At 50.0% G+C, this 25470-nt stretch overlaps 1 long non-coding RNA gene across 1 annotated transcript; it reads right to left on the reverse strand.

Moving 5' to 3' along the window:
• Nucleotides 1-4367: 4367 nt before the first annotated feature.
• On the reverse strand, nt 4368-13137 carry LOC135363076 (uncharacterized). Its single transcript, XR_010408798.1, has 3 exons — nt 12609-13137; nt 11845-12357; nt 4368-4727 (listed from the first exon to the last, which is right to left on the reverse strand). It is a non-coding gene; the product is annotated as an uncharacterized LOC135363076 (long non-coding RNA).
• Between the last annotated feature and the right edge of the window lie 12333 nt (nt 13138-25470).

Consider the following 25470-nt stretch of genomic DNA (forward strand, 5'->3'; position numbering starts at 1 on the left):
ATGCCTGGCAGGAGGAGAGCTTCAGCCTGAAATGACGGTCTGGGGGTGACCTGGAATGCCAGGTGAGGTAGAAATTGCCCAGGTAGCCTGATCCACTCCAGTCTGTATTGCTTCTCTACCCAACAAGCCAGACCTAGACAATGGCCCTCTGGCTGGCTGGCATCTGGAACAGTTCGAAGGCTCCTCTGGTTCAGTCGAAGGAGAAGATCAAAGTTAGTAGAGCAAAGGAAACTATGAAGATTAGGGCAGAGATAAATGGATGAGAAGAGCACGTGAGAAAAATCAGTGAAAACAACAGTTCTTTCTTTTGCAGATTTACCAAAATTGACAAAGAGACAAAAATGGAACCACTTTATACGAACCAATTGGCTCCCTGAGATGAAGCAGATCATTCTGAGAAGCACACACACTACCAAAGTGACTCCAGAGGAAATGGAAACCCTGAGCAGACCTATAATAAGTAAACAGACTGAAGCAGTCATGAGAACTTCCCAAGAATGAAAAGTCCAGAACCTGATGCTTTCCCTGGTGATTTGTCCCACACGTTTAAAGAAGACAATCCTTCTGAAAGTCTGAAAAAAGTACAAGAGGAGGGAACACTTCCCACGTCACCCTAGAATGCCAGCATTGTCCCGATTCCAAAGACTGACAAAGACCTTACAAGAAAAGACAGTTGCAGGCCAAAATCCATTATGAAGAGCGAGGCAAAAATCCTCAACAGAATTCTAGCAGACAGAATCGAGCAGCACATTGACAGGACTCTACATCATGACCAAGTGTGATTTACACCGGGAATGCAAAGGCTGTTCAACGTAGCTAATCAGTGTCCTAGACCACATCCAGAAGAAACATGATCATGTCAATTGTTGTAGAATAAGCTTTGACAAAATCCAAACCTTTTCATAACAAGTTTTCTCAATAAAATAGAAATAGAAGGTTAAATTGTGATAAAGGAGAGGTTCCTGGGTGGCTCAGTGGATTGAGTGTCCGACTCTTGGTTTGGGCTCAGGTCATGAGCTCAAGAGTCTTCAGATTGAGCTTTAGGGAGGGCTCTGCACTCAGTCGGGAGTCTGCTTGGAGATTCTCTCTCTCTGCCCCTCCCCACTCTTGGGCTTGCATGCTCTCAAGTAAATAAATAAATAAATAAATAAATAAATAAATAAATAAATAATTCTTTAAAAATGATGATAAAGGATATTTATGAAAAATAACTCATATGTATATCATTCTCTGTGGTGAAAGACTGAGAGTTTTCTCCTTAAAATCCCCAAAAAGTCAAGGATGCCCATGTCCACCACTTCATTTCAATATTGTCATGGAAGTTTGGTCAGAGAAATTATACAAGATTAGTTACTAAAAGCTCACAAATGGAAAGGAAGAAGAAAAAGTTTATTTATATAAGACATGATCTTCTATGCAAATAATCCTAAGAATTAGAAAAACTCTGTACGAGATTATAATATTTCCCGAAAGGTATGAGCAGAGAAGACCAACACATATGGATCAATGGGATACTGCTGAGAATCAAGGAATACATACATGTACAGTCAGTTGTTTTCGAACACGGAGACCAAGATCATTCAATGAGGCAAAAACAGTGTCTCCAACAAACGGTGTTGAGAAACCGGATATCCACATACGAAGGAGTGAAGTCAGAGTATTCCCTTCCACCCTATAAAAAATGAACTCCACATGGATCCAAGAATGAACTTTAAGAGGGAAAATTCTTAACACTCAGAAGGAAACGAAGAGCACCTAGGGGCAGATCTTCCTTCCCTTGGATTCGGCAGTATGGTGTCTCTTGTATGGCACCCGAAGCCCAAGCAACAACAGAGAAAGCAGAGACACTGGACTTCAACGTTGCTAAAAACTTTTGTGAATGAAAGGGTAATCTCAAGAGAATGTAAAGAAACCCAAAAAATGGTAGGAAATATTAGCAAATCTCATACGAGTCTTGCATCTAGAATGTGTACAAAACTCCTCCAACTTAAGAACCTAAACAACCCCAGTGAAAATAATAGACATTTCTCCAAAGAAGATAGTCAGACGACCCAGTGAGCACATGGGGCAATTTTCCTCATGAGATCGTAGGAAATGCAAGCCAACACCACAGTGACATGCCTTCCCCCACCCAGGAGGAGGGGCTCCAAGATCGGGTCAACCTTCCTCTTGTAAATTTCCACGAAAGGAAGCAGGCAGAATCCTAGAGATATTCTTCCAGTGGTGACCCCTGTGACGCTCCTGGATCCGAGTGGTGCCAAGGTGGACTGCAGTCAGCGCTACAGTGTGTTGCCCAGATGCGCTCCTTGCGACAAAGGCTCTCATTTCCTCCGTGGCCGGGAGTGCTAGCTGCTGATGGCTCAGAGAAGTCCCTCTGAGGAGCTGCCTGCAGCTGCAGGGCCCCCCTCCCAGGGGACAGCCGTGCAATGACTGGTTTGTGCACAGTGCAAAGGCTCCACCCTCTGGTCTCAATTCAGGACCTCTCTCCAGGTGGCCCCTCACCGTTCAACCTCTCCTCCCCAAGAAGCTGCCTGCACGCAAGGATCAGCCATGCCCAAGACTCCCCTGTTACCCAGCGCTCCAATCTTTGTCTCCCTGCTGCAGCTGTGATGCTCCCTCTCCCTGGAGCCACTCCTTGCATTTTGTCCCATCTTGCCCGCTCGCCTTAAACTACAGTCACAGGTCTTATCAATTGTCCCGACCCCTCCACGCCTCTCAGTGAACGCTGCTCATTCATTGTCTCATCCTTTTCCAAGAGTGTGCTCACAGACACAGCAGTAATCAAACATTTTATACATGGGAGAAGTCATAAATAATAAAACAACAGCAGCATACATTCCCTCGGCCATCAGAAATAAAGCATAATCAAAAAACTGAAGCCCCTTGACTTCCTTACTTACTGATCAAAGTCCCCACCAATACCCAGAGGCAACCACTCTCCTGAATTTAGTGTTTAGCATTCTTTTTTACTCTAAAAGAATGGAATTAGGGGCGCCTGGGTGGCTCAGTCGTTTAGCATCTGCCTTCGGCTCAGGTCATGATCCCAGGGTCCTCCGATCGAGCCCCGCATCGGGCTCCCTGCTCCGCGGGAAGCCTGCTTCTCCCTCTCCCACTCCCCCTGCTGGTGTTTCCTCTCTCGTTGTGTCTCTCTCTCTCTCTGTCAAATGAATAAATAAAATCTTAAAAAAAAAAAAGAATGGAATTAAATAGTGCATGCATCCATATTCAACTTTTTTTTCATTTAACCTTGTGAAAATCATTTGTGTTGATATATGTAACTAATTTATTCATTTTGTTACCATATAGCATCCTATTGGATAGCTATGTATCATTTACCAATTCTCCAAGAGATGACTTGATGACCTTCCCCGCTGCCAGCAAAAGCAGCATGTTGCAGTGAATGTTCTTGTCTTTGCACACTTGGGCAAGCTGCTCTAGGGTACACACCAAGGGTGGAATTGCTGGGTTGTAGAGTATATGCATCCTTAACTACTAGAAATTGCTAGATGGCTGTTGAGAATCACTAAATCAATTTATACTCCCACCATGAGTGAATCAGTTCATTCTGCACCGCTCACAAATCCACATCCTTGTCAATTTTGGCATTGACAGATTTTTAAGTTTTAGCCCATCTGTCATGTGTGAAATGGCATGTCCTTGGATTTAATTTCCATTAGCTTAAATCTTAGTGAAAGTGACCTTCTTGTTTGTTGGGGCACCTGGGCAGCTCATTAAGCATTTCCTTTGGCTCAGGTCATGATCCTGGGCTACTGGCATCGGGCCCTGCGTCAGGCTACCAGCTCAGCGGGGAGTTTGCTTCTCCCTCTCCCTTTCCCCCCTCCCCCTCTCGTGCTCTCTCTCTCTCTCAAATAAATTTAAAAAAATTATTTGTTGCACAGGGGTGCCTGGGTGGTTTAGTCTGTTGAACTTCTGACTCTTGATTTTGGTTCAGGTCATTATCTCGGGGTCATAGGTTTGAGCCCTGTGTGGGCTCTGCGCGCTCAGCGGGGAGTTGGCTTCTTCCTCTCCCTCCTCATCTGCCACCATCCCCCATGCCCTCTCTCAAATAAATAAACAAATCTTTTAAAAATTATTTGTTGCACAAATAAATACAAAGTGCTCCACTCATTCGTTCTGGTTCATGCATCTGTCCTGTTTGATGCCTGCAGAGATCCCATTCCTAGACTGTACATATGTTATACTCAGTTTATACACCTGGCCTTCTACCAAACGCTCCTTTTACATCCTATCCTTACCAAGCTCCCCAGCCAAAATCCATTTCTGGGGATTGTTTCTTCTTGGCTTTGTGTTTTGATTATGTTGCCATGATGCTGACCTATTCCTGTGACTTTGCCCTGGCGGATCCTCCCATCTCCTTGTCTGGAGACTAATCTGTCCTCTAACCTCGTGCTTGGCTGAGGTCTTACATCCGTGACCTTGACCCAAGTCATCCTAAACCAATCATAAACGTAGGCTGCAAACAGGCTGACCCCTTGCTCTCCTGTTTCTGATTGGCACTACTAACTCTTTGCTCAGTGGGTCCTGAAGCCTTCATCAATCTTGGTGTCAGTCTTGCTCCTTCCCCCAGGAGACCTGAGGCAGGAAAGCATCCTCAAGCTATAGGGACAACCGATCTAAGATGCTATAATTGCATCCAGCCAGTCACTAACTACTGTCCATTTTTTCTCTGTGAACTCTACTTCCATCATCTTCGGTCCTGCTGTCACCTCGCTGATTCTTTTTTTTTTTTTTATTCTTATGTTAATCCCCATACATTACATCATTAGTTTTAGATGAAGTGTTCCATGATTCATTGTTTGTGCACAACACCCAGTGCTCCATGCAGAATGTGCCCTCCTCAATACCCACCACCAGGCTAACCCATCCTCCCACCCACCTCCCCTCTAGAACCCTGTTTGTTTTTCAGAGTCCATCGTCTCTCATGGTTTGTCTACCCCTCCGATTTCACCCGCTTCATTCTTCCACTCCCGCTACCTTCTTCTTCTTCTTCTTTTTTTTTTTTTTCTTAACATATATTGCATTATTTGTTTCAGAGGTACAGATCTGAGATTCAACAGTCTTGCACAATTCACAGCGCTTACCAGAGCACATACCCTCCCCAGTGTCTATCAACCAGTCACCCCATCCCTTCCACCCCATCCCCCACTCCAACAACCCTCAGTTTGATTCCTGCGATTAAGAATTCCTCATATCAGTGAAATCATATGATACATGTCTTTCTCTTTTTGACTTATTTCACTCAACATAATACCCTCCAGTTCCATCCACGTCGTTGCAAATGGCAAGATCTCATTCCTTTTGATGGCTGCATAATATTCCATTGTATATATATACCACATCTTCTTCATCCATTCATCTGTCGATGGACATCTTGGCTCTTTCCACAGTTTGGCTATTGTGGACATTGCTGCTATAAACATCGGGGTGCACGTACCCCTTCGGATCCCTACGTTTGTATCTTTGGGGTAAATACCCAGTAGTGCAATTGCTGGATCATATGGTAGCTCTATTTTCAACTTTTTGAGGAATCTCCATACAGTTTTCCAGAGTGGCTGCACCAGCTTGCATTCCCACCAACAGTGTAGGAGGGTTCCCCTTTCTCCGCATCCCCGCCAACATCTGTCGTTTCCTGACTTGTTAATTTTAGCCATTCTGACTGGTGTGAGGTGGTATCTCATTGAGGTTTTGATTTGGATTTCCCTGATGCCGAGCGATATTGAGCACTTTTTCATGTGTCTGTTGGCCATTTGGATGTCTTCTTTGGAAAAATGTCTGTTCATGTCTTCTGCCCATTTCTTGATTGGATTCTTTGTTCTTTGGGTGTTGAGTTTGATGAGTTCTTTATAGATTTTGGATACTAGCCCTTTATCTGATATGTCATTTGCAAATATCTTCTCCCATTCTATCGGTTGTCTTTTGGTTTTGTTGACTGTTTCCTTTGCTTTGCAAAAGCTTTTATCTTGATGAAGTCCCAATAGTTCATTTTTGCCCTTGCTTCCCTTGCCTTTGGCGATGTTTCTAGGAAGAAGTTGCTTTGGCTGAGGTCAAAGAGGTTGCTGCCTGTGTTCTCCTTTAGGATTTTGATGGACTCCTGTCTCACATTGAGGTCTTTCAACCATTTGGAGTCTATTTTTGTGTGTGGTGTAAGGAAATGGTCCAGTTTCATTCTTCTGCATGTGGCTATCCAATTTTCCCAACACCATTTGTTGAAGAGACTGTCTTTGTTCCACTGGATAGTCTTTCCTGCTTTGTCGAAGATTAGTTGACCATAGAGTTGAGGGTCCATTTCTGGGCTCTCTAATCTGTTCCATTGATCTATGTGTCTGTTTTTGTGCCAGTACCATGCCGTCTTGATGATGACAGCTTTGTAATACAGCTGGAAGTCCGGAATTGTGATGCCGCCGGCTTTGCTTTTCTTTTTCAATATTCCTCTGGCTATGCGGGGTCTTTTCTGGTTCCATACAAATTTTAGGATTATTTGTTCAATTTCTTTGAAAAAAGTGGATGGTATTTTGATGGGGATTGCATTGAATGTGTAGATTGCTCTAGGTAGCATTGACATCTTCACAATATTTGTTCTTCCAATCCATGAGCATGGAACGTTTTTCCATTTCTTTGTGTCTTCCTCAATTTCTTTCATGATTATTTTATAGTTTTCTGAGTATAGATCCTTTGTGTCTTTGGTTAGATTTATTCCTAGGTATCTTATGGTTTTGGGTGCAATTGTAAATGGGATGGATTCCTTAATTTCTCTTTCTTCTGTCTTGTTGTTGGTGTATAAGAAAGCCACTGACTTCTGTGCATTGATTTTATATCCTGCCACTTTACTGAATTCCTGTATGAGTTCTAGCAGTTTTGGGGTGGAGTCTTTTGGGTTTTCCACATAAAGTATCATATCATCTGCAAAGAGTGAGAGTTTGACTTCTTCTTTGCCAATTTGGATGCCTTTGATTTCTTTTTGTTGTCTGATTGCTGTGGCTAGGACTTCCAATACTATGTTGAATAGCAGTGGTGATAGTGGACATCCCTGCCGCGTTCCTGACCTTAGGGGGAAAGCTCTCAGTTTTTCCCCATTGAGAATAATATTTGCTGTAGGTTTTTCATAGGTGGCTTTTATAATATTGAGGTATGTACCCTCTATCCCTATACTCTGAAGAGTTTTGATCAAGAAAGGATGCTGTACTTTGTCAAAAGCTTTTTCTGCATCTATTGAGAGGATCATGATTCTTGTTCTTTCTTTTGTTAATGTATTGTATCACATTGATTGATTTGCGGATGTTGAACCAACCTTGCAGCCCAGGGATAAGTCCCACTTGGTCATGGTGAATAATCCTTTTAATATACAGTTGGATCCTATTGGCTAGTATTTTGGTGAGAATTTTTGCATCCATGTTCATCAGGGATATTGGTCTGTAATTCTCCTTTTTGATGGGGTCTTTGTCTGGTTTTGGGATCAAGGTAATGCTGGCCTCATAAAATGAGTTTGGAAGTTTTCCTTCCGTTTCTATTTTTTGGAACAGTTTCAGAAGAATAGGTATTAATTCTTCTTGAAATGTTTGGTAGAATTCCCCTGGGAAGCCATCTGGCCCTGGGCTTTTGTTTTTTGGGAGATTTTTGATGACTGCTTCAATTTCCTTAGTGGTTATAGGTCTGTTCAGGTTTTCTATTTCATCCTGGTTCAGTTTTGGTAGTTGATACATCTCTAGGAATGCATCCATCTCTTCCAGGTTATCTAATTTGCTGGCATAGAGTTGCTCATAATATGTTCTTAGAATTGTTTGTATTTCTTTGGTGTTGGTTGTCATCTCTCCTCTTTCATTCATGATTTTGTTGATTTGGGTCATTTCTCTTCTCTTTTTTATAAGTCTGGCCAGGGGTTTATCAATCTTGTTAATTCTTTCAAAGAACCAGCTCCTAGTTTCGTTGATCTCTTCTACTGATCTTTTGGTTTCTATTTCATTGATTTCTGCTCTGATCTTTATGATTTCTCTTCTCCTGCTGGGTTTAGGCTTTATTTGCTGTTCTTTCTCCAGCTCCTTTAGGTGTAGGGTTAGGTTGTGTACTTGAGACCTTTCTTGTTTCTTGAGAAAGGCTTGTATTGCTATATACTTTCCTCTTAGGACTGCCTTTGCTGCATCCCAAAGATTTTGAACAGTTGTGTTTTCATTTTCATTGGTTTCCATGTATTTTTTTAATTCTTCTTTAATTTCCTGGTTGACCCATTCATTCTTCAGTAGGATGCTCCTTAGCCTCCATGTATTTGAGTTCTTTCCGACTTTCCTCTTGTGATTGAGTTCTAGTTTCAAAGCATTGTGGTCTGAAAATAGGCAGGGAATGATCCGAAACTTTTGGTACCGGTTGAGACCTGATTTATGACCTAGGATGTGATCTATTCTGGAGAATGTACCATGGGCAATAGAGAAGAATGTGTATTCCGTTGCTTTGGGGTGGAATGTTCTGAATATGTCTGTGAAGTCCACTTGGTCCAGTGTGTCATTTAAAGTCTTTATTTCCTTGTTGATCTTTTGCTTACACGATCTGTCCATTTCAGTGAGGGGGGTGTTAAAGTCCCCCACTATTATTGTATTGTTGTCGATGTGTTTCTTTGCTTTTGTTATTAATTGCCTTATGTAATTGGCTGCTCCCATGTTAGGGGCATAGATATTTACAATTGTTAGATCTTCTTGTTGGATAGATCCTTTAAGTATGATATAGTGTCCTTCCTCATCTCTTATTACAGTCTTTGATTTAAAATCTAATTTTTCTGATATAAGGATTGCCACTCCAGCTTTCTTTTGGTGTCCATTAGCATGGTAAATGGTTTTCTACCCCCTCACTTTCAATCTGGGGGTGTCTTTGGTTCTAAAATGAGTCTCTTGCAGACAGCATATCGATGGGTCTTGTTTTTGAATCCAGTCTGTTAGCCTGTGTCTTTTGATTGGGGCGTTTAGCCCATTTACATTCAGGGTAACTATTGAAAGATAGGAATTTAGTGCCATTGTATTGCCTGTAAGGTGACTGTTACCATATATTGTCTGTGTTCCTTTCTGGTCTATGTTGCTTTTAGGGTCTCTCTTTGCTTAGAGGTCCCCTTTCAAGATTTCCTGTAGGGCTGGTTTTGTGTTTGCAAATTCCTTTAGTTTTTGTTTGTCCTGGAAGCTTTTTATCTCTCCTTCAATTTTCAATGACAGCCTAGCTGGATAGAGTATTCTTGGCTGCCTATTTTTCTCATTTAGTGCTCTGAATATATCCTGCCAGTCCTTTCTGGCCTGCCAGGTCTCTGTGGATAGGTCTGTTGCCAATCTAATGTTTCTACCCTTGTAGGTTACATATCTCTTCTCCCGAGCTGCTTTCAGGATTTTCTCTTTGTCTATGACACTCGTAAGTTTTACTATTAGATGTCGGGGAGTTGACCTATTTTTATTGATTTTGAGAGGGGTTCTCTGTGCTTCCTGGATTTTCATGCCTGTTTCTTTCCCCAAATTAGGGAAGTTCTCTGTTATAATTTGCTCCATTATACCTTCTGGCCCTCTCTCTCTTTCTTCTTCTTCTGGGATCCCAATTATTCTAATGTTGTTTCGTCTTATGGTATCGCTTATCTCTCGAATTCTGCCCTCATGATCCAGTAGTTGTTTATCTTTTTCTTAGCTTCTTTATTTTCCATCATTTCATCTTCTATATTACTGATTCTCTCTTCTGCCTCATTTATTCTAGCAGTTAGCGCCCCCATTTTTTATTGCACCTCATTAATAGCCTTTTTGATTTCTACTTGGTTGGATTTTAGCTCTTTTACTTCTCCAGAAAGAGTTTCTCTAATAACTTCCATATTTTTTTCAAGCCCAGCTAGTATCTTTAAAGTGATGATTCTGAACTCTAGATCTGACATCATACTAATGTCCGTATTGAGTAGGTCCCTGGCAGTTGGTACTGCCTCTTGTTCTTTTTCTTGAGGTGATTTTTTCCGTCTTGTCATTTTGTGCAGAGCAGAATAGATTAATGAGAGAACAAAATGCTAGCAGAGTAACCACGTCCCCAGAAAATATACTCTAAAAAAATCAGAAAAGACCTGAAGCAGTGGGATAAGAAGGGGAAAGAGAGAAAAAAGAAAAAGAAAAAAAGATAAAGATAAAGATAAAAACAAAAACAAACCAAACAAAACAACAACAACAAAAGAAAAATCAGTATGTGATCAAATATCATCTATATGGTATATAGACCAGTGCCACACACTAGATTTGGGGTGTATTTTGGTCTTTTAGAAGAAAGTGTCTCCCAAAATTTTGAAGAAAGAAAAACTTATATATGTACAAAAATAAGGGTTGATATGATGAAGGGATGGAAAATGACTGTAAAAATGGAAATTATAAAAAATTTTATAAAAGGAATTGATAAGAAGTTTTTTGAAAAAAGAAAGAAGAGGATTTGAAAAAAGAAAAAAAGAAAAAGAAAAAAAAAAGAGAGAGGATGTGATCAGGCAGGGGAATAGAAAACACCATATACTAGAGATTTAGGGTATATTTTAATCTGTTAGAAGAAACTATCTCAAAATTTTAAAGAGAGAACAACTTATATATATAAGCCAAAAATACGGGTAACTACTATGAAGGGATAGAATATGACTCTAAAAATGAAAAATAAAAATGTTTCTTTAAAAAAAGGGATTGATAAGATGTTGGTTGAAAAAGGGAAAAAGAAAAATTCAAAAAGAAAAAAAGAAAAAAGACAGTTAAAAAAATTAACTCTGAAAGACTAAAGAATCATGGTAAAAAAGCCATGAATTCTATGTGCAGTAGTCCCCTAGCGCTGGAGTTCTGCCGTTCTCATTGATCGGTAAACTTGGTCTTGGCTGGCTGTTCTTGCTGATCTTTTGGGGAGGGGCGTGTTGCCGTGTTTTCCAAATGTCTCTGCCGGAGGCGGAATTGCCCCGCCCTTGCCCCCTCCCGGCTAAGTAATCTGCTCGGGTTTGCTCTCCGGGGCTTTTGTTCCCTGCGAGCTTTCCGAACATCTTTGGAGGCGGAGAGTGAAAATGGCAGCCTCCCAATCTCCACCCCAGAGGAGCCGAGAACTCGGGCCCCGCTCCTCAGTGAGCCCCCAGAGACAAGCCGTCAGTCACTCCCGTCTCCCCGGTCTGCAGCTGCACTCCGTGCTCAACCGGCCTGTGACCGTGCGTCTCTATCTCTGGCACCCGACCCCGGGTGGAGTCTCCAAACCCAGCCGATCCCTGTGGTGCGCTCCGCGCGGCTCCTCCCAGGGGAGGAAGGTGAGTCTCCCTGGATGTGCCACTTGTTGGGTCCCTGCTGGAGGAGCAGGGGCCTGACTGTGCCGCGGATCACGGTCAATGGCAACCCCGAGCTGAGAGCCCGCGCCTGGGCTCCGCCTCTGCAGCCAGCTTCCCTGCTCCGATCCCTGGGAGCTCTGCTGCACTCAGGCACCCCCGGTCTTTCTGTGACCCCGAGGGTCCTGAGACCACACTGTCCCGGAGGGTTCCACCCCCCGCTTAGCCACCAGAGTGACGTCCCTCAGCGGAGCAGACTTTTAAAAGTTCCGATTTTGTGCTCCGTGGTTCTATCACTTGCCAGAAGCGGCCGACGGAGTCCCCTCCCCCGCCGTCTATCCTCCCGAATATCGCCGCGGATTCACTTCTCCGCACGTCCTACCTTCCAGAAAGTGGTCGCTTTTCTGATGAGAGAGTTGTTGCTCTTCTTTTCTTTGATCTCCTGTTGAGTTTGTAGGTGTTCAGAATGGTTTGATCCCTCTTCAGCTGAATTCCTGAGAGGAGACGAAATCCAGGTCTCCTACTCCTCCGCCATCTTGCTCCGTCACCTCGCTGATTCTTGCAATGAGCCAGAAGAGCTGCACAGAACCCCTGAGGTCCCCAGTGATGTCCACAGGGGACCCCGGAGGCTGTTAGGAGCCAGTCTCTGAGAGGATTTCTGAGGCCTCGGGGCTGTATATTGGGAAGAGGTCCCTGGGGCCTTCCTGAGCTCCACTAGGAGAGAATCCCGGGAGACTGCCTGAGGCTGTGTCAGGAGGGAGTCCCTGCGGATCCACTGAAACTTTATTGGAAGATCTCTGGAGATTCCCTGAGGTCATGTAAGGACAGGATCCCGGAAGAGCTCATCAGGCTATGCAACGAAGGAGCCCTGAGGATCTAGTGAGGGTATGTCAGCTGGGGATCACCAAGGATCCATTAAGATCACACCAAAGAGAAGATTCCTGGAGTTTCTATGGTGACAAAAGGGGGTCCCTGGAGAGTTCCCGTGGTTGTCATTCATCCAACACACACTTGCAGAGGCAGAAGACCTCGGCCCCACTGAGCAGGATCTCACAAGCTACCTGTGGACACAGAGATCATAAAAACAGTCAGGTAAATGTTGCAGGGTGGGCGCAAGGACCTGTGGAAAGGGCATAAAATTCGGTGTCCGCGAGGTGAGCGAGCCATTCTGCTCTCCCGGGAGGGGCAGCCTTTGGGGGTGGTGGGCATACGGCTGCCGTACTGCATGTAAAGAACCCGGCGCAGATCTTGCGTGCGGCAAGAACTCCATCAGTGCTACCCATCAGTAAGCGAGGGGCACGGGCACACTTACACATGCAGCCCAATTCTTGTCTCACGAGAGAACTGGCGGAGGTGCGTCCGCGGACTGTCCTGCAGTCGGGAAAGGCCAGGACCTGGCTTCTCGGTCCGGGTCCGCGACCACGAGAAATCCAGCGCCAGTCACGCACGTCACCCCACATCTTCGTTGGCTACGTCGAGTTAAGAAAAGCAAACACCGAAACACCGAAACATAACTTCAGCAACTGTCATTTCACCACGTAACCAACGCAGACTCGCTCTTTTCAAAGATTTCACTCACTCGAGCGAGCTCTCGAGCGAGCGAGGGCACCAGCCGGGAAGGGGCAGGCGGAGGGGGAAGCAGAGTCTCCCCGCCGAGCGGGGGGCCCGACGGGGCTCGAGCCCAGGGCCCTGGGGTCACGACCCAAGTCCAAGGCAGACGGCGGGCCGACGGAGCCGCCCGGCGCCCCACCAGTGTAGACGGACTCTCCCTCCGCTCCGCTTCGTGCCGACTCTTCGAAAACCCTGCCGGGGGCTTCCTGCGCCGGGTTCCGCGACGCCCAGGCGTCCCCCCCGCTCCGCCGACCCCGCTGCCCCTCGCTGCCTCCGCGCGCCCCGGGCCCTCCCGCCGCCTCGCCCGGCGGCAGAGCACAGAGGCGGACGGGGGCCCCAGCCAGCCGCCGACACACGGACCCCCGCCGCCCGCCCCGCAGCCGCCACACCCCTCCCCGGCGTCGCCCTTCAATGCCGTCACGCCCGCGCCTTGCGTCCGGCGCGCCGGGGCGGAGGCGGGACTTCCGGGCGCGCGGAGGCGGGACTTCCGGGAGCAGGCGGAAGAGCCTCTGGGCGCTGGGCTCGGGAGTCCGGGGGCCGCTGAGGGGCCGCTCGGGGTGCAGGAGAGGTGTGGCAGGATCCCTTTGGCCTCTGGGTGGATGGCAGGTTAGGGGCTGGGAGGGAAGGACGGACGCAGGGAGACCAGTTCGGAGGCTGTGGTGAACGTCCCGGTGAGAGAGGATGGTGGTGCTGCGAGAATCAGAGGGCGGGTGATGGGGATCAGGACGCGTTCAGTCTGTGACTCTCTGGGGCTGGTTCTCTCTTGGGCCAGTGACCCACTTGGCTCCGAGGGGCGGCTGCTCTCTGCAGTTGTGGGTGGCACTCTTGCCACACTTAGCTGTCAGTGGCAGGACGAAGTCACCGCCCACCGCGGTGCGAGCGCAGGCGGCCCTCCGGCGTGGGTCCGCCGGGGCCGCGAGCGCTGCGCACAGGAGGCCGTGCGGGCGGTGGGGCCTGTGGAGGGCGACGTTTGTGAGCGGGATGGAGGCAGGAAGGGCCCAGATTGAATCGGCAAGGCTGTGGGTGCTTGGGGTGGAGCTGGAGGAGAAGACAGCTCATGGTGTTGTGGCTCCGACAGCTTTCAGCTTCCAGCGGTCACAGCCCGAGGAGTCTCCGAGCAGGTGAGACATGAGCTCCACCGTCATTGTAACAGGCCACCATCACTCATCAGCTGAGGGGAGGACTTGTTGGGGGGACAGTTCATTCGTTCAGAACGCATTCTGTGTGCCAGGTCCCGTGCTGAATGCTGAGCCAAGAGATGTGGCTCTCAGAGGCTGCTGGGGTGAGGGAGACGGTAAGCACATTGGTATGTTCTTCGAAGGTCATCATCTGGGGGCATTGGCAGAAGCACAGGACCCTGTGTCAATGGAAGGCCATGCCCTTCCAGAAGAGGTCATGCCTGACCTGAGACCTGTAGGTGGAGAGGGAGCCAGCCCACAGAGATGCACAGATGCGGAGATGCGGGGTGGGCGTCAGAGCACTCCTGGCAGGGGAAGGGTGCTGCGGGGACCCTGGGGCTGGGGAGGAGGACGGCAGGAGGGGAGCCTTGTGAGAAGAGGGGTGGGAGGCGGGCAGGGCTCGGAAGGCCATAGAAAAGGGCCGCCACGAAGCACTGAAGGGTGGCGATCACCAGGGTTCTGGCCGGAGGGATGGGGCGTGGTTGCAGAATGATGAACCCCAAAGATGTCTGCATCCTTATCCCTGGAACCTGGAACCAGACCACATGGCCAAAGAGTGGAAGGTGCAGATCTGCTGACCCTGAGGTGGTACCTTTTCCTGGGTGGCCTGGTGGGTCCAGTAGAATGGAGTGAGCGCTTAAAAGTGGTCAGAATCAACAGCAGATGGACGCTTGTCTTGTCGCTGGCTCTGAAAGTGGAGGCGGGGGCCATGAGCCGGGGGGTGCGGTGGCCTCCAGCATTTGGAGTGGCCTTCTGCTTGCAGCCGGCGGGAACCTCGGTCCTACAACCGCAGGAAACTGGATTCTGCCAACAGCCTGCATGAGCAGGACGTGGACTCTCCCCAGAGCGTCCAGAAATGAGTGCAGTGGCCAACACCTACACTTTAGTCCCGTGAGAACTGCCTTGGACTCTGACCTCCAGATTTAAGATAATAAGTGTCTTTCAGGCTTTGTGTGGAGGACCGTTAGAGCAGCCACAGAAAAACCCTGAGGTGGGAGGAGGAAGGTTGGAGGAATGTGCAGGAGGGATGTTGGATGGGAAGGGTTGTGCTCCTGACCCTGCAGAGTCTTGCCCTTGAATGTGGACAGGGCACCTGCTTCCGTCTTCCCGGGTGGGCTGGCCCCTCACCGCCCACCTCTGCAAAGTGCATTTAGTCCCGAAGGACTGGAACAGCACTGGGAGGGCTCTTCCTCATGTCTCCTTGGGTCCAGGAACCAGGTGGAGGCCCTGCCTCTTTTTCCGGAAGCTCGGATCTGCTGCCCTGACCAGCTTGCTCTTGTGTTTTCAGAAACCTGTTTGTTTCCTTGCTTGTATTTTTGAAGTGGCTGTTTGGACGGAGTGCCTGCTTATTCCTCTCTTCCCGTGTTGCGAGGAGCCCGGGAGTCTCTCGGGTGGGTCTTTGTGTCCTGTGCGAGCGGGTCTCTCTGGGCTCCGTCTGTAAGTGGAGTTGGTCTTACTGTGCCAGCGCCTTGGAAGCACCGGGGGTGGGGGTGGGGGTGGTTTGCTATGCACACAGTTCCTCTTGCTTGTTTGTTTCTTGGTGGTCCTGTTTGATGTTACTAAATGCCTTTTTAGCTGGTCTGGAAACATTTTGAAAGATGAACTTGATGTGAATCATGTTTTTTCTCTTTTACACATTTGTCTAATGTAGCAAGTCTAGACTCTTATGGGTTAATCTTAAGTGAGGACAGAAATGATTAAAATAAATAAATCCCTGATGATTTTGATTAAACATTTTTTTTTTTTTAAACTGAGAGCAGGGGCAAGTATTCCATTCCCCGAGGGCTGTGAAGACATGGTCGGAGGTCACGGGTGGGAACGAGTCAAAGTGCCCTGGGAGCCTACGTCTGTTTCTCTGTTCCCCGGACTGCCCTGGGCTAGCCCTGCCTGCGTGCAGCACGGAGGAGGACGGTGGCACAGTGACCGGGGCCAGTATGGGACACCCGCCCCGCCCTGGCCGCTCCAGCAGCTCTGTCTCTAACCGCTCCTCAGCTTCCTGGTGCTCAGACATGTGCAGTTTGGAGTCTGGCCCTGCAGGCCCTTCGGGGTGCAGCATGGGTCCACCAGGGGGGTCCTGCAGACAGCCGGGTGTCGGGATGGCCCTGTGCCGGGCCCTGGGAGTGCAGACAATGCCGAGCGAGGCTGCGGACAGACGTCCTGGGGCAGGGTTTTGTGCCACACCCCGGACGAGGCACTGTGGGCCTTGTTGTGACACTGCACGCTCGAGACTGCTTCTCTCCTGCCGGGGTCCTGACACGCGCCGCACCGTCGGCCCTCCCTGCGGCCGGGGGTTTGCAGACCCGGAAGCCTGGGCTGTGGGTGGGTGGCAGAGCTGGCTCCCACTGCTGGCCCCTGGGCTCGGCCCTCGCCCAGCTCCTCTGGCCTGGGGGTCAGGAACGTGGTTCTCGTGCGCTCGGATTTGCACAGCGTGGGGGTTCTTCAGGAGGAGAGGAACAGCTTCTTCTAATTTCACCCTGATATTCCCTCCACAGGCCAGAGGCGGAGGGGTTGGGAGGCCCAGAGGGAATGGGGCAGCCTGGGTTCTTCCCGTCTGTGGGGCCCTGGGCTTGGGGGACTTTCATTTTGAGTATCCCTAGTCTTTGTGTTCCCCCATTCTGAAATGCTGTTTCCTCTTTTCTGGGGGTTACCATGGCAATTCCAGCCTGAGTGCTGAGGGTCACAGAGGTGGGTGCCCGTGGTCGTCAGTGGTTAGAACAGTGTGGACCGCCTGCAGTCACGTGAACTAAGGGCTGCAGATGCTGTTGCCGGGGCTCGCACAGCCGGCCGGGGAGCCCGCGAACCAGGCCCTGTGGCAGCCCTGCCCGAGTGTGCTCCCGTCTGCCCAGACGGTGCTGCCGAGCTTGCGTCTGTCCCAGGCCCGCGGCTCCTAAGCGAGTGAGCCGCCTCTGAGCCCAGGCATGCTAGTTCAGGGCAGAGCTGGACACTTCTGGGTCCCCGACGGCATTAGCTCTGTTCCCTGGGGACCCTCCTGGGTGTTCTTGCCCGTCCTGGCATCCATCCTCTGGGGGTCTGCAGTTCGCCGGCGCTGGTGTGTGCCCACTGCCCCGGCTGGCATGTCTGTCGTCTGCTGTCTTCCTTCTCACACAGCCTCTGCACTTGAGCTTGGCCATGCTGCTCGTGGGCAGCCCCCCTCGATACGCTTCTCAAATGTGCCATGGAGCAGCTCTGCACCTGTTCCCGCGTATACCTTGCTCCAGTTTTGAAATGACCCTTCTTTCAGTGAACCTTTGTACTAAACTAAAAGAATAAGCCTTGCTGGCTCTAAGGCTTATGCCCAGGGGAGACAAACAGCGCTTAATTCCTGTCTTCTGGATGAGCTCCTGATCCTTCATGGAAAGCCCTCCGCAAGGTGACTGGGAATGTCACGGGGCACTGGGCATGATGTGTGTGGAGAGCAGGGCAAACGGCAGGGTCTTGGAAAGGGGACGGGTCCCTCGGCGCCACTGTGAACATTGGAGGCAGGGGGCAGTCCGTTTGAGGGTGTTGATACACGGGGTTCTCTAGTTTTTCCAGTGAACTTGTTTGCAGGGGGTGAGGCCAGCCAGTTGGTGGGACGATGTGTTGGGCTGTCGGCGTGGGGATCTAAAGGGGGCCTCTGGCCACGCTGCTTTCAGAATTCAGGCCGGCTCTGGGAGGAGAAAAGCATTTTCCTCCTCCTGTCGGGGGCGCTGGGCAGTTTGATGGGGTGGGGAAGGAGCACATAGGCCTGCCTCCGCCGACGGTAGCCGTCTGCCGGGCCGTCTGCCGGGCGAGCTGGTAGTGCCTCGGGTCGGGCCGCCGTGGCGTGGCTCTGGGCGCCGTTTTGTTTTCTCTTTAGGATTGTGCTCTTTCTTGGATTAGTTTTCTGTTCCAGAACCACTCACTAGAGCTGTGTGGCATTTTATTTCCAGACCAAATGTGGATTCAGAGACCGGCCTGATTTTCAGTGGCTCAGTTGGGATGGGTCAGGCCAGGGAAATGCAGGAGCTGATCAGAGGGCGCTCTCCTGTTGGGTTCTGAGAGAGTGTGCTCTGTCCTGTGGAACTTAACTCCTTCACGTGTAAAAGGCTCAATCATTCAAATATTTGTATAACGAAGAAGCATTAAATGTCTCAAGCGTTTATTGGATGCCTTCTGTGTGCACAACAGGCCCTAAAGTTTGCTGGCCTGGGCCCCTGCAGGGCAGTCTGGGGGGCGCTCCCAGTTCGTGGGGCAGCGTGGGTGAGGGACGGGAGATGCTGGTGGAGGAGGGTGGGGGTGACCTCAAACTGGACCTTGAAGGACCGTCCGTTCCTATAGGTCCGTACTTGGTTGTGGGGGTGTTCTGTAGACAGGGCCCGGGGCTGGCCTGTGTGGCAGCCGAGTGGCTGCATGAAGGCCCAGCCGAGGAAAAGGTGAACAGGAGAGAAGAGCGTGGCTAGCAGGGACCTGACCGAGGGGGCTGGGCGTTCAGACGGGGTGGGCTGGAGGCCAGCGCTGGCCCCAAGCGGGGGTGTTGGTGTGGGGAGGGGCGGGAGAGGAACAGGGAAGGTTCCAGTTGTTCCCCAAGGGCGACAGGAAGACCTTGCAGACTTTGAGCTGGGGAGTGAAGCTGTCCCCCGACTGGCAGAGCCGAGACCAGAACCAGAGGCAGCCGCGTGGGACAGTGACAGAGGGGAGGGTGGAGCTGTGGGAAGTGGTTCAGGGTTTAGGAGGACGTGGAGATTGGCTGAATGCGGGTGGCCTGCTTCAAGGAGGAGGGGAGGGGGACCCTTGGGCTCCTGGATTGCCATTCATGGAGATTAGGTCATGGAGGGAGTTGGTGACCTGGGCAGGAGGAGAGACCGAGCCCCGATCCAGGGTGGTGGGGATAGCAGGTGGGTTTTGACGCCACAGACGTTGGCGGCCCAGGAGGGCCAGGAGCTGCTGGTGGCAGAGGGGCGTGGGGGGGTGCAGGAGGCAGGGTGCGCTCGTTAGTCTTCTGCCTGATCTGTGGGGGTTGTCCCGGGGCTGGACACTGTGAGAAGTGGGCATGAGGTGTGGCAACTGGGGCAGAGCTGACTTCCGTAGTGGACCCGTTAATGTGAGGAGGGGAGCGTGTGGCTGAGTTGCCAGTGGTGCCCCAGAGGCAGCGGTTTGAGAACCCTTTACCTAGAGACGGTCAGGAGCATCAGGAAAGCGCGTGGTTTCACGTAAAGTGGGAAGAAGGCAGGGCTGGGGCCTCGGGTGTGGGGTGTGGAGGTCAGGAATGTGCAGAACAGTCTGAGGAGCCCCTGGACAGGCCGGCAGGAAAGGGGGTGCGGTGGCATGGGGGGATGGAGAGCAAGGTTGGGAGGGCTGGACGAGGTGCGTCTGGAGGCCAGACGAGGGCAGGAGGATTGAGGGAAGGTGGGATTTGGGGGTGGCTGGCCACCACGCTATACACTTTCCCTGCTGATTCCAAAGCCTCCTTTCCTCCTACTCATCGTATCTTCTGTTTTCCATAATACACACCCATCACTTTTGTCTGGGTGGAGGTCTCGTGGACGTAGAACATTGTATGAGTTTTGGGCGACAGTGTAATGATTTGATACGTGTATATCTTGTGAGATGATCACCACAGCCTGTCCTTAACCTCCACCACCACACAAGGTTCAGATTGCTTTTCTTCTGGTGAGAACTTGTGAGGTCTTCTCTGTCAGCTGCGGTCAAGTCTGCGACACCGTGTTACTAACTGTAGTCACCGTGCTGCCCACATCACTTCCCCAGGACTTATTTAAGTTTGTGCCTCCTGCCCACCTTCACCCTTTTGCCTGACTCCCCCCACATCAGACAGCCACCAGCCTGTCCCCTGTATCTGTGAGTTCACACGTTCCTCTTCTCATGTGGAGGAGCACTTTATTGTAAACATGCTCATTTCCAAGATCTATTTCAAGAGACTGTCCATGGAGCAACCTGCTGATCGACTCAACAGCTGCCCGAGTCTCTGCTGGGTTCTGGGGGCCCCAAGGAGCACGACAGGAGACAAATCCTGTCCCTTTCACGGGGAGCTCTGGCCCCGTGGGGGCACTGGACGGCCAAGAGCGTGTGGGACAGGCTGAGCGGCAGTGCCGGGTGGGGTGGCGCGGGTGTCATTGCTGGGACAGCTCGAGAGGTGCTCCGGTCTGGGTCCGTGGGGCCACGTGTGCCTGCAGCTGGCTCCGCGGGGGCCGAGAGCTCCAGACTCTGCTGTGGGTGGAGGGACGATGGAATTGTTTGCTGTGGTGATAATGGTGTTTCACGCATTTTCCTCTGAAGCCCTCTAAAGTTAATTTCCTTGGAAAACTTACTTCTTCTGAATATTTTATAAACCTGGGGAACATCGCTGTGTGTTAGAGCGAGCCTAATGGTAAATCAGTTGCCAATTGAGTTCATATTTCAGAAAAGCATGTTGAGCGCAGAGGGGGCGCAGCATCGTTTGTGAGCCCGGCCGGGGAGGCTGGTGGCTGGGGAGGTGGTGGCCGCGGCGGGGGCTCCCGACCTGCCCACTGATGCCCCGCGCCCGAGCTGCGGGCGAGCACTTCATCCTAAATGCCGGCATAGGTTCTTGGTTTCCTTTTAGGTGCTTCGGACACTTCTTTTCCGTACTTTCCCTTCCTCTCACGCTTCACTGTCTCAGGGCTGAAAGCAGCCCTGCTACTCCAGCCTTTCACTGAGGAACAGAGAGCCATCCTGGTCCCTGGCTCGTCAGTTTTGTTGCCAAGCCAGGGCCTTGGTGGTGGGGCGTCCTAGTTAGACCAGAGACATGTTTGCCAGGACACGCGGGAGAGAATCGCCCTCTTGCTTCTCCCGCTGCTCTGCTCACCTGTGTTCAGATGATCGCCTGCCATCGTGGGAGCCGGGGGCGGGCAGGGGTTCTCCCTGTGTCCCTGGCTCCCTGGCGTCTCTCCAGCTCCGGTGCCGCTGCCTGCAGCAGGTGCGCAGCCAGTGTCTTCCGAATGAAGGGTGCTCTCCAAGGGGGACCAGGCTTGAGCACTTGGCCATCCACAAATGGGCACTCAGACAGCTTTAGATTCTGGTTTTTATTATACTTTCCCTGCCCCGAGTTGTAAAGGTGGTGGAGCAGAGTCCTGAGGAGCCAGCGGTGATTGTTCAGGGGCCCCCGTCTCTCTTCTGTGGGCCTCCCCCAGCTGACCCGTGTCTCCAGCCTGCCCTCACCTGTGACCCCCTCTGCCTGGGGGCGCCCCTCGCTCCCACCTCCTGCTTGTGGTGAATCTCAGCTTTACTGTCTCTGTCGCCTGCCTTCCCCTTCCTGGTGGGGGCGTTGCAGGGGTGACTCCCTGTGCCTCATGCAGGAGGGGTGTGCTCTGTTGAGAACTCAGGGGCTATTGTCGGGGGGTGCTCTTCCGGGCGCCATCCTGGGGGCCATCTCTCCACCTGCCTGTCCCTGGGCTGCCCTGTGTGGTGCGGTCCTTGGTCTGGGCGCCTCCCTCTCAGCTGGATGGGAACCTCTGTGCGGCCACAGGGTTGGGTCCATGACTCATCGTGAGTTCTCGTGCATTTGTTCTTCCATCTGAGAGTCCTTCCCGGCCACCCAGTTGTGTGGTCGCTAACGCTATACACTACGTATACTATATACAGGATGGAGACCCGCCCGCCCAGAAAATGTAGCTGTGGTCCCCACTGTTGGCCTGCTGATAACCAATGAATCCTTCTGAAGTTTCGTGGTCTTAGTTCAGGGGTGATATCATGTCTGTCATTTTCACTTGAAGCTACTAAAATGTTTTGTTCTGGGCTGGTGGCATTAGGGACTTCTGTCATTCGGGGCTGCAGAGGTAGACTCGGACCTGTTTAAAGGCCAGCCGGATGGCTGTTGCAGAAGTGCTGCCTTGCTCCAGCCTTCACCCCCCGTGGCACAGCCGCCTTCCCGGACACCCGGTCAGGGAGGAGACCCTCCTGCTTCTTCCGCCTCTCCCCGTCCCTCCCTCCCTCCCTCCCCCTTTCCTCCCTTCCTTTCAGCATCTTTGTGGAGACATCATTTACCTGTCCTCTATTTCACTCACTTAAAGTGTACAGTTCAGTGTTTTTAGTCTGTGGAGTTGGACGATCATCACCATAGTCAATTTTAGAGCATTTGCCTCAGCAGCCGTGACTCCCCAGTCCCTCCTCCCCAGCCCCTGGCTGCCACTCATCTGCTTTCTGTTTCTGTAGACTTGCTTATTCTGGACATGTGCTTATTCATGTGTGTGGGATCATATGAATGTGGTCTTCGTGACTGGTTCCTTTCGCTGCGCGTGATGTTTCCAGGCTTCATCCACGTGGGAGCGGCTGTCAGCCCTTCATTCCTTGTTGGAAGCTGACGGTATATTCCGGCGTGTGCCTGGTCACCCACCGATGGGCCTCGGGACTGTTTGCGCACTTTGGCTCTTCGGAGTTGAAGCCGTTGCATCCTCTTCCCGGCCCCAGAGTCCCCTCCACCCCCAGCCCTCCGCTCCCATCCTATTCTCCGTTTGTTTTCATCACCATCATGAGCTGGGAGTTTTGACCACCATGTATGTATCCGACACGGTAGATAGTTTCATTTTCTCGTTTTAAAAACTTTTTATAGATGACATCATACTGTGCATATTCAAGTTACTTTTCAGTGGTAGGCTTGTAAGTTCACCGATCTTGGTTCTTGTAGTTCCTTCGTTTTTATTGTAGTTAGTATTCCATTATAGGTGTATGTTCCAGTTTGTTTATTTGTTACTCAGTTGATAATGGACAAAGGGATAATGTGAATTCATTCTTCAGTTGATGATGGATAAAAGTTTTTCTTAAATTTTTTTTTTTTTTAGCGTTAGCGACATCGCTGAACCTGCCTCCTGCATCCTTACACAAGGGGTTTTCATGGCGTGTGCCTAGAAGTGGCATTATGTCGTGTGTATCTGCTTTTTGTGAGGAATCACTGGGGTCCTCTTTAAAGCAATGAGTTACTGTGGTGTTTTTAAGCAGTACAATTCATTAAAAAGTTTATTGGTGAACATATTTTTTAAAGAATGATTTCATGATGTGCTACTTATTCTTTTAAAATGGCTTTAGATGAAGCCTGTTTTTCTTTTTGGCTATGCAAGACCAGATAAAAATGCAATTTTAATAAGATAAAACGAGATGCCTTTTAGTCTGAGCTTGAACTTTGCTGGAACATTTTCTGCTCAATAAACACAAGTGGTGTGCCCATGAAGAATTAATGCATTGGCGCTTTCCTGGGAGGCAAGGGGCCTGCAGCGTGTGGTAACACTGCAAGACCCATGGAAATGCCTTGCACATAGAGGGCAGAGGCCCACTGCCTGCTGGTTTTGAGCCCTATTCGTGTACTGAGACATAAGGGAAGGGTGCAAGCCAGCAAGGTAGGTGCATAGTACCGGTGAATGCTGTCTGTAGGTCACTTGGCGGTAATCAAGCTGCTGCCATTTATGGCTGTCTCATTTCTTACACGTTCTTATTCCCATTTCCGAGACGAGGAAGCTAAAGCCTAGAGCAATTACCCAGGCCCTTTGGTTCTTAAAACAGGAAACCTTCTACCAAGGTCGGGGAAGCCTCCAAGAGATTTCTGGAAAGGGACCACGACAGAGGGGTTGTGCATGACCTCCGTGGGCTGATACTCTTTCTTTCCAACAACAACAACAAACCCCCAAACCCTCCTGGATTCTGTGGGTCAGACTGGTCTCTTTTCCATGGTGTCACTGGGAAGGTTCAGAGGCTGGGAGGGAAATCAGAAGAAGGCTGGTGACTCACGCCTGTCGAGGTTGATGCCGGACATCATCAGCTGGGACACCCCCTGGAAGCTGTGGTTCTAGTGCTTACATGTGGGCTTCTTCAAAGCCTGGTGGCTGGGTTCCAAGAGAGAACCCAAGAGAACCAGGTGGAAACTGTGCTGCCTTTAAAAACTTACATCTTCATTGAGACTCACATATAATAATAGTTCACCCATTAAAATTCACGTACAACACCATTCCCTCATTTAAGGGGTGAAAGTCAGTGGTACTGCGGTGTATCCGTTGCCACAGTCAACGTTAGAATATGTTTGTCCCCTCAGGAAGAAGCCCTGTAGTCTTCTGCTGTCACCCCAGTCTCCCATCCTCCACCCAGGCAACCACTAGTCTCCCTTCTGTCTCCCTTCTAGACATTTCATGTCAGTGAAATCATAGAATAGGTGTTTTTTTTTTAAGATTTTTATTTGTTTGACAGAGAGGGAGTGTTAGTGAGAGCAGGAACAAGCAGGGGGAGTGGGAGAGGGAGAAGCAGGCCTCCCTCGGAGCAGGGAGCCCGACGTGGGGCTCGATCCCAGGACCCCGGGATCAGGACCTGAGCCGAAGGCAGACACCCAACGGCTGAGCCACCCCGGCGCCCCAGAATAGGTGTTTTTTCATGACTGGCTTCCCACGCGTAGCGTGATGGTTTCAAGGTTCTTCCGTGTTACAGCGTGAGCTAGCACTTTATTTTTTAGCTGATGACTATTTCACTGAATAATATTCCAGTTTACCATGTTTTTGTTGTCCAAGAACATTATAAACGCCAATTCATTTTTTTTTATTTTTGTAGGTAAACTTAAAGGTTCGTGCGAGTTTGGAGTCCAGTGTGCTTGTCTTTGCCTGCCTCGTACTCCTCAGAACCCCGTCGCAACGTGGGGGCTATCGAATGTCCGTTAAATTTTGCTGAAACATTTTAGGATATAAAAGGGAACATTTTCTGTAATTAAAATGTTGTGTCACAGGCACAGACATGGAGGAATGAATGGAAAACTGAAAAAATGCCCCAGCATAGAGTAATCTCCTGCGTATTGAAGACAGTGTCTGCAAACCAGTAGGGAATAGGATAGGTTTTTAACCAATGTCATTGGAGCAGTGGATTATTTTTTAAAAAAGTTTTCTACAGGCGCCTGGGTGGCTCAATCCTTAAGCGTCTGGCTTCGGCTCAGGTCATGATATCAGGGTCCTGGGATCGAGCCCCACATCGGGCTCCCTGCTCGGCGGGGAGCCTCCTTCTCCCAATCCCACTCCCACTGCTTGTGTTCCTGCTATCGCTATCTCTCTCTCTGTCAAAAGAAAAAAAAAAGTTTTCTACAGTCTGTAGCAAAATAAAATAAATTCTAGGTGACTCAATACTCAAGGGTAAAAAATAAAACCACACAAGTGTGGAACTAGGACACAGTTGGAGATTTATGCCATCTCAGTAAGTCGGCTGGGCTGAATGTTCGTGCGCTCCCAAAACTCACAGGAAGCCCTACCCACCAGACTGAGGGTGTTAGGAGGTGGGGGTTTTGAGGGGGTGAGGAGGTCCTGAGGCTGGAGTCCCCCAGGGTGGGATTGGAGCCTTTATAAAAGAGACCCCAGAGAGCTTCCCTGCCTCTCCGCTGGGTGGGGACGCAGCAGAAGGCACCAGCTGAGGCCCTCACCAGATACCAAA

The sequence above is a fragment of the Mirounga angustirostris genome, unplaced genomic scaffold, assembly GCF_029215605.1.
Source record: "Mirounga angustirostris isolate CCGP_5_RB_7025 unplaced genomic scaffold, mMirAng1.0.hap1 SCAF_18, whole genome shotgun sequence".
NCBI lineage: Eukaryota > Metazoa > Chordata > Mammalia > Carnivora > Phocidae > Mirounga > Mirounga angustirostris.